Raw genomic sequence first — 8,862 nt, 5'->3', positions numbered from 1 at the left:
CTATACTACTGTTCAATAAGGTGCGCTTGCCTTTATCATGATAATAGTTAGTTTTCAAGAACGGACATTCATAAATTATAAAACTTATCACGATTTATAGCACATCAAGTTTTTGGCACCGTTGCCGAGGAACTAAGATATTAGGAACACTTAATTTTTATTACTTTAGCCATTTATTTTATTGCAATTTAAATTTTATTTTTGTTACTAAATTTTCTTCTTCCTTCTGGCAGGTTTTTATAGTTTATGACTAGACGAAACCCATCGGGACCATTACTTTTTGATATTGAGATCGATCGCACAGCTCGCAGAAATCGAAGAGAAATAAGGCAAAGCCTAAGGTACACAGAGGAAGAGCAAGAGGACGATATTTTCACCACAATCGAGGAGATGGCTGAAAATCAAGAAAACTCACTACCTCCTGCAATTGCTGCTGATCCAGTAAATCAGAATCTTGCTCCACGCACTATGTATGATTAAGCTAAACCTACTTTAATATGAACTGAGTCAAGTATAATTAGGCCTGCTATTGTTGCAAATAATTTTGAACTGAAACCTAACACAATTCAAATGATCCAACAGTTTGTTCAGTTTGATGGTTTTCAAGACGAGGACCCAAACACTCATTTGGCGAATTTTTTAGAGTTTTGTGACACTTTTAAGATCAATGGCATTTTTGATGATGCCATTCGCCTTCGGTTGTTTCCCTTTTCATTGAGGCACAAAGCTAAACAGTGGTTGAACTCATTACCATGAGGGTCAATCACTACTTGGGAACAAATGAACGAAAAATTCTTACTTAAATATTTCTCGCCGACTAAAATGGCTAAGTTGAGGAATGACATCTCATCTTTTGTGCAGATGGATCTAGAAACACGCTATGATGCATGGGAGAGATACACAGATCTATTAAGAAGGTGCCCTCACCATGGTTTACCTTTATGGTTGCAGGTTCAAATGTTTTACAATAGCGTGAACCCCTCAACAAGGTAACTTATTACACTGATTTACCATAATAATAAATAGAGTCAATGGTGACTCTGTCATGGGAAGAGCCATTTCTTTCTTGCTTTATAGGGGATTTCTTGTTCCTGAGCTACAGGATTTATGGTGAAACTGAATCTTTGGCTTTGGAGATAGAGCCAGAAGTCGCCTCTCCCGAGCAGTTAGCTCTTTTCCCTAAACTGATGCAGCTGTTGGTGGAACTATCAATAACAAAACACCTTAAATGGCTTATGAATTTATTGAAGAGATGTCACTAAATAACTATCAGTGGCAAGTCATGAGAACAAAGCCGACAAAAGCAGCTGGTGTTTTCAACCTCGATGCAGTTACTATGCTATCTAACCAGGTAGAACTTTTAAATAAAAAGATTGAAGGTTTATGTGGTTCTACTCAGGTACATCCCGTGATGAGGTGCGATTCTAATGAAGGAGTATTCACAGAATATCAATCTTTCAACCCTAGCATTGAGAAAGAACAAGTCCAATACATAGGTAACAATAATTATAGATCTCAAAATAACCCATATAGTAACACATATAATGCAGGTTGGAGGAACCATCCCAACTTCTCGTAGGGTGGTCAAGGGAATCAAAGGTCACAACATCCTCTGAGTTTTCAACAACCACCTTACCAATAGGAAAAGAAGTCGAACCTTGAGAAGATGCTAACAAAGTTTATCTCGGTGTCAGAAACTCACTTTCAGAATACCGAAATAGCACTTAAGAATCAACAAGCATCGATCCAAGGGCTCGAAACTCAGATAGGACAGCTCGCTAAACTAATTTCTGAATGATCACAAGGTAGCCTACCGAGTAACACTGAATCTAACCCGAGGGAACAACTCAACGTGATTACCGTTCAAGATAAGGAAGGGTTAGTTGAACCTGAACCAAAATCGAGGCAAAGAATTGTGGTAAGTAAAGGTAAAGGTGAGGTAGTCCACAATGGTCAAAAACTAGTAAGTAAAGAGTACCAACCACGGGTGCCATACCCCAATGCGACAAGGAAAGACCGCACAGATGAACAATTTGGTAAATTCCTTAAGCTATTAAAAAAATTACATATTAACTTACTGTTTATAAAAGCTCTTTCACAGATGCCAAACGTAGTTAAATTTTAAAGGAGCTTTTAGCAAATAAGCGAAAGTTGGATGAGGCGTCGCATGTGGAGATGAATGCAGTTTGCTCAGCCATTCTTTAGAATAAGTTGGCCAACAAATTGAAAGATCCAGGGAGTTTTGCGATTCCTTGTTTAATTGGTAGCTTAGACATTAGTAATGCTTTGGCTGATTTAGGGGCTAGTATTAATGTTATGCTCTACAAAATGTTTAAACAACTAGGTCTTGGGAAACCCAAACAAACTAGGATGAGCATTCAGTTAGCAGATAAAACAATTAGATTTCCTAGAGGCATTAATGAAGATGTACTCGTTAAAATTGACAAATTTATATTACCAATCGATTTTGTTGTTCTAGACATAGAAGAGGATAATGACATGCCTTTAATTTTAGGAAGGCCCTTTTTAGCAACTGCTAGAACTATAATTGATGTTGGTACAGGTGAACTCACACTTCGTGTGGGTGATGAAACAATCACTCTTCAAGCTCAAAATTCTACTAATACTAATCATGTGGTGCAACCTTCTTTGCAGGAAATACGTTCAAAAAGCATGCATGAGCCTTGTTCAAGTAACAACAAAGAACCCATCTATGAAGAACGAAGGCTACAAATCGAAGAACTAGATGAATGGTGGACACAGAAACTGAGAGCACACGATAGACCAAAACCACGCCATGACGAGCTCAATGTTTCACCAAATCAACTTAAGGTTGGAGACAAAGTACTATTAGATGTAGCAGACCCTCGTATTGCCACTTCTGAACCTAATGGAGCAATCCCTCTTACAGTTCTCAGCATTTTTTCATATGGGGCAGTCGAGGTAATCCATCCTAAATTTGGGACCTTTAAGGTAAGTCGTACCCATCTAAAACCTTATTTTGAGTTTGATAGCAGGAATGAGGAGTGTAAACTCCTGCACCACCATGACCACGCAACAGAGAGGTAAGTCGAGCTTAGACTATAAATAAGCACTTCTTGGGAGGCAACCCAAGCACTAACAGTGGTAACTTATTTGAATTTTAGTTTTTAACATCTAATTCACTGAGTGAGTCCTTGAACACACGTTGTCCAAATCTACACGGCCAGGCACACGGGCGTGCCTTAGGCCGTGCTTATACCACGGGTGATGACACAGCTGTGCAATACGGTCATGTGAAAACAAAGCGAAAGTTTTCCTCAACATGGAATTCGATACTTTGCCACAGCCGTGTGACATAGCTGTGGACAAAACTATCAAAACAATACGGGTGTGCACCACGCTCGTGTCTAGAAGCTGTGGTTGAAACTGAGAAATTAACACGGCTGTGAGACACGCCCGTGCTCACCACTCGTGCTCGAGACTGTGAAATTAACACGGGCGTGTGCATCCATACACGGGCGTGGGAGAAGCAAAAAGCAGGACATGGTCGTGTGACACGGCCGTGTGCACCAACACGGCCAAAGAACATGGGCGTGGGCCGAATTTCAAATGCGCCCAAATTTGAAAATTACAAAACATATGGGCATGCCCGTGTGCCCCAAAATCTATATAAACTCCTCACTATTCATTATCCCTTTCCCCAAAAACCCTAACCCTAGCCTCCGAAATCCCCTCTCCCACCGCTGACTGGCCACTCCTTCCTCTTTCTCCTTCCATTTTTCTCCTTTCTTCCTCTCCTTCATCCCCTCTTCTCCCCTTGCGCAACCCACACGACCCCACCACCCATGCTTGTGGCCGACCCAACCGCACCTAACCTTCACATCATCGCTCCTTCAACTACTGATCCTCTTTTAACGTCGAAGAAGAGGAAAGGAGCAGCATCATCCTTGGGTCCTACCATTGAGATCAGGCACCCATTCCTCCAATTTCTACTAGGACCACAGGAGGAACTTTTCTAGATATTACGAGCCCGACCCCTAGGTGTGGGCTGTTGCATTGACTGGGCCGTACTAAAATAAATTCAACTGGCTAATGTAGTTCAGGCCCTCCTGACGATTGACCCGTAGAGGCTATTCTTCGAGATCATCGAGCTGACGTACCTCAAACTCACACTCAAACTCTGTTCCACCTTTCACCTCCAAGTCGTTATGACGGAGTTTGATGATCCTGGAACGGTCCAGTTCCATCTCAGCGATTTAGTTCGCCAGCTGAGTGTGCCTGAGTTCAGAGTCGCACTGGGACTATACATGGAGGAATTCATGGACGACGACGACTTCGCCAGCCTCCATCGCCACATCCACTACTCTCCTTTAAACTGTTGGACGGCCCTCGTCCCTACTTCGGCCACTTATGACCCCAGCCGCTCCAAGGCATCGGCTCTCGCCCCATCCGTAAGATACCTACACGCCATCCTAGCCCACACCTTCATAGGGTGGCGAGAGAGCACCGGCGTCGTCAACACTAACTACGCCTACTTTTTTATGGAGCATGGCGAATGGGCATGTGTTCGACCTCGCCTATTTCATCCTCTCCCTATTCGCCATCAGAAGGAGCGGTATAGGAATGGACTCATATCTATCGGCCCCTATGTGACTCGCCTCGCGCGGTACTTCGGTCTCCTCAACATGGCAGCACAAGCATCCTCCCTCACTCTCATCGATCAGATGTCCCCACAGTGCATCTCGAGTATGCTGCCTATGAGGATGATCAAGCGACGTCATGGATTTGATCCTCCTCAGTACCGCTTAGTCCAGTCAGTCGAGCAGGAGGACCCAGAGGACATTAGTGATGATGTCCCTCCACCTCACGAGGATCCAGCCTCTCAGCCACCACCTTTTTGTCGTCAGTTCATACGGCGACTTCACTCTTTGACATCTCTGAGCACCTCACTCGATTCGAGCAGTAGTATTTTTAGCGCTTTGATCACATTAATGCTACCTTACATCAGATTTGTCAGCACCTTCACATCTCATTGCCACCCCCACCTCGCAAACCATCTGGCGATGAAGATTTTCAAAGACTTTTTATTTATTATTTCTATTTTTACTTTTATCTTTATTTATAACTTTAAAATACTTTTTATTTTACTGCCTTTTAATACTGTTTTATTTTTAGGTTTTATAATCTATATTAGATAATTTATGTTTTCAGCTATTTCTTTACGAGTGATTATGCTTCTTCATATTTTCTAAAGAGGTAGTGATTTTATCGTAGTTATAAAGAGCTTCAAAGCTCACTATTACTTAAGAATTTGCAACTCCACTAGAAAAAGTTCTCCACGACTGCCATGTCCTGCCCGACCACCACGAGAACCTCTTCGTTGAACACTGTGGTTATGGAACCCAACCTCTACCACCATCGGAGTATCCTCCTCCACTCTCATCAGTGCCTTGGCTGATTAAAATTTTTAGGTTGTTTCCTCAAGTTTAGGTATTATCTTGAGTTGAAATTCACAAGTTAAACATTAAAAAGCCATAATTTTTGTGAGATATTAAGCCTTTAAAGCATATATTCTTTCTTTCATGCTCACTTTTATTGTTGCTTTGAGTGTGTTAATATCAAATTGTTATTCTAGAACTTGCTTGATTATGCATGTCAAGACCACACATTTGATTTGATATGTCAAGATAATAAAGGAATTTAGGTTTAACCCATTCACTCCATAAAAGCCTACCCTCATAATTAACCCTTAGTGAGCCCCTTTGAGCCTAACAAGCCATTCATTGATCTAACCTCAATATTAACCCATAACCCATTATTGTTGAAATCCCCTAAATTAATTTGATCCCTATTTTTTTCAAGATTTTATTTGAATAAATTGCTTAGCTATGTTTTATTTTTGATAATTAGCAAAGTTCTATGTTATTTGACTTGTTCTTAAAAAAAATTACATACATACATATTAGTAGCAATTATTTATTTTTAAGCTTAAGTATTTAATTCCACATTCTATGAAGAAAAGCTCAATTCTAGGATCTTTTAATTAGGAATGCAATTAGTAGTTTTAGTATTTTTCTAGTTAGGTAATTTTTCAATTCAATCTCGATTCTAACCTTTTCTTTTAGCTTATGACCACACCCCTAACCAAAGCCACGTTACAACCCTCTAAAGACCTTTTGATTGATGAATCATCTCAATATATAGTGGTGGAGATTTGATTTTCACGAAAGCCTATGGTAATAACTTTTTATATTGACTATTGAGTGCTAAATTTCTTGTCCTTAAACACCTCGAGTGATTTGAGAGAATCTTTAGTGAGGATGTGAAACTCTATGATATTTTGAATCAAAGGTGATTACTTAAATAAGGGGAGACATCTATGTTTTCATGATAAAATGCTCAACTTGGAATGTTTGGAACTTTGATGTCCTTTGAGTTGAATTTTCAATGTATGACTACTTATGGATTATTTTGGGATACTATTGATGAGAATTATAAGATGAGAAGAATTTATTTTGATTGTGAGTTGAGAATTTTGCTTGAGGACAAGCAAACGCTTAAGTGTGGGGGTATTTGATAAACCGTAATTTATACATATTTTTATCCCATGCTTAGCATATTTTTGGATGAACTATCCTTAAATTTGGTGAATTCGATGCTCCTAATCCTTTAATTTCATGTTTTATACTTAGGTGAGCATAGGAGAGTCAAAAGAGAGAGAAACAGGTTAAAAAATGAAAAAAATGGGCCAACGTGGGAAATCAACACGGCCTGGACTTCCTCACACGGGTAGTTTACACGCCCATGTCTATTTAACAGATTGCAACACGTCCTAAGCCACTTCACACGGGCGGGTCCCTGTCGAGCCTAAGTCTAGTCCTATTCAGAAAAGGCCACTCGTGAGGGTTTTGAAACATTCTAAAGCCTATATAAACACCCTAGGAGGTACAAAAAAGGAGACACACGAAGTAGGAGGCAAGAAATTACTCGAAGAAAGCTGATTGATCCATCTCAGAAGTCGGATTCTCTTTCAAGACTGAAGATCTCCCTTCAATTTCCTTCAGGGGTTTTTGGGTTTTCTTTATGTTTTGTTATCATTATTCTTCTGAATTGTTTTCTTTTACACTTATGAACTAAATCCCCTAAATAACTAAGGGGAATGAAACCTAAGACGGGTCTTGTTATTATTTTCTGAATTATATGATAAATATTTGACTTGTTCTTAATTATGAGTTCTTAATTCTTGCTTTAATATTCTAGGATATTGATTCAAGTATTGATGTGCTTATTTAGAGGAGCAAAAGTCCCTATCTAAGAGTAGATCTACCATAATTAAGCGGAGTTGATTGCACGCCTAGACATAGGGTGCCATAATTTTGCCGGATGAGGGTGAAACCTAATAAAGGAATCCATAGATCGAGTTAATGCAACACTAGGGGTTTTAATTAGAAAGAGATTTTAATTAATCAACCTAGGGTTAGATGTTGTTAGTCTCGAGAGAAATAACAATATATCTTAGGGATTTCTACGGATCAAGTTAAATGAATAAATCGTCTGATTCAGAGTCAAATAACAAGTGAAGTCTAGGTTGATTTTTCCCTTGGGTACTGTCCAAATCATTCAGTTTTCCCAAAAGTTATTTCCCCAATTTACTTTCTGTGCATTCTTAGTTTAGTAATCAGTTTAGATAAAACAAACCCCTTTATTTTTAGGCTAGATAATAAAAAGAAAGTTAATACTAGTACTTTTAGTTCCTTTGGGTTCAACATCTCGGTCTTGCCATAAGCTATACTACTGTTCGATAAGGTGCACTTGCCTTTATTGTGATAATAGTTAGTTTTCAAGAACAGACATTCACAAATTATAAAACTTATCATGATTTACAGCACATCAGCACCTCTACTACCGTTCACATTTCCAAAATTACGAGATGGTCTTCCTCTTGTAGTCATGTTGATTGGTCTTGCATTCTGAGATTTATCTTTTTCATCTAACTGAGGACAATCTTGAATGAAATGTTCATGCGAGCCATAGCTAAAATAGGCTTTGTCATTCATTCTACACACTCCAAAATGTCGTTTTCCTTATCGTTTACATTCAGGTTTATTTAGTCTAACATTACCTACACTTGCCATTGATGTAGCTAGAGTTTTTGAACTCGTAAATTGCTTTCCACGATCTCTATTAGAATACTCCACTGATGCATTTGATCGACTATAAACATCTCATGATTTATTGGATAAAGAGTAATAGGTTTTATTCATCAATCTCTTTCTCGAATCTCGGGCTTCAGAATCAGCATTTCTTTTTTCTTTGCCCAGTTTTTCAACTTTGCAAGCATGACCGACGAGTACCACGAACTCTTTCAACTCTAGAATTCCAACTAGCAATCTAATATATCTGTTCAATCCTTCTTCAAATCTTTTGCAAATAATAGCTTCCGTTGAAACATATTCTTGGGCATATTTAGTAAGCCTCATGAATTCTCGTTCATATTTTGTCACAGACATACGGTCGTGTTTTAATTCTAGAAACTCTTTGCGTTTTTGATCAATGAGCCTCTGGCTAATATATTTCTTTCTAAACTCAGATTGAAAGAAATCCCACGTAACTCGTTCTTTTGGCACCACTAATGTCAAAGTATTCCACCATTGACACGCAATGTCTCTCAACAAGGATACAAGACATTTAATGTACTCTTCGGGTGTACACAACAACTCATCAAATACTCTGATTGTATTTTCAAGCCAGAATTCAGCTCTCTTAGGATCATCGTCAACTGTAGCCATAAACTTTTCAGCCCCATGCTTACGAATTTTATCAACTGGCTACTTGTTCAATCGTATAGGATAATAACTTGAGGAACTACAGGGATTGGTT

The 8,862-nt window shown here is 39.1% G+C and overlaps 1 non-coding gene across 1 annotated transcript; it reads right to left on the bottom strand.

Moving 5' to 3' along the window:
• Nucleotides 1-828: 828 nt before the first annotated feature.
• LOC121225784 (small nucleolar RNA R71) lies at nucleotides 829-935 on the bottom strand. The gene has a single exon (XR_005923681.1). It is a non-coding gene; the product is annotated as a small nucleolar RNA R71 (small nucleolar RNA).
• Nucleotides 936-8,862: the final 7,927 nt, after the last annotated feature.

This window comes from Gossypium hirsutum, chromosome A03 (genome assembly GCF_007990345.1).
Source record: "Gossypium hirsutum isolate 1008001.06 chromosome A03, Gossypium_hirsutum_v2.1, whole genome shotgun sequence".
In the NCBI taxonomy this organism is placed as follows: Eukaryota; Viridiplantae; Streptophyta; class Magnoliopsida; order Malvales; family Malvaceae; genus Gossypium; species Gossypium hirsutum.
The sequence above is the reverse complement of the archived record's forward strand: the minus strand, read 5'-3'. Positions and strand labels throughout refer to the sequence as shown.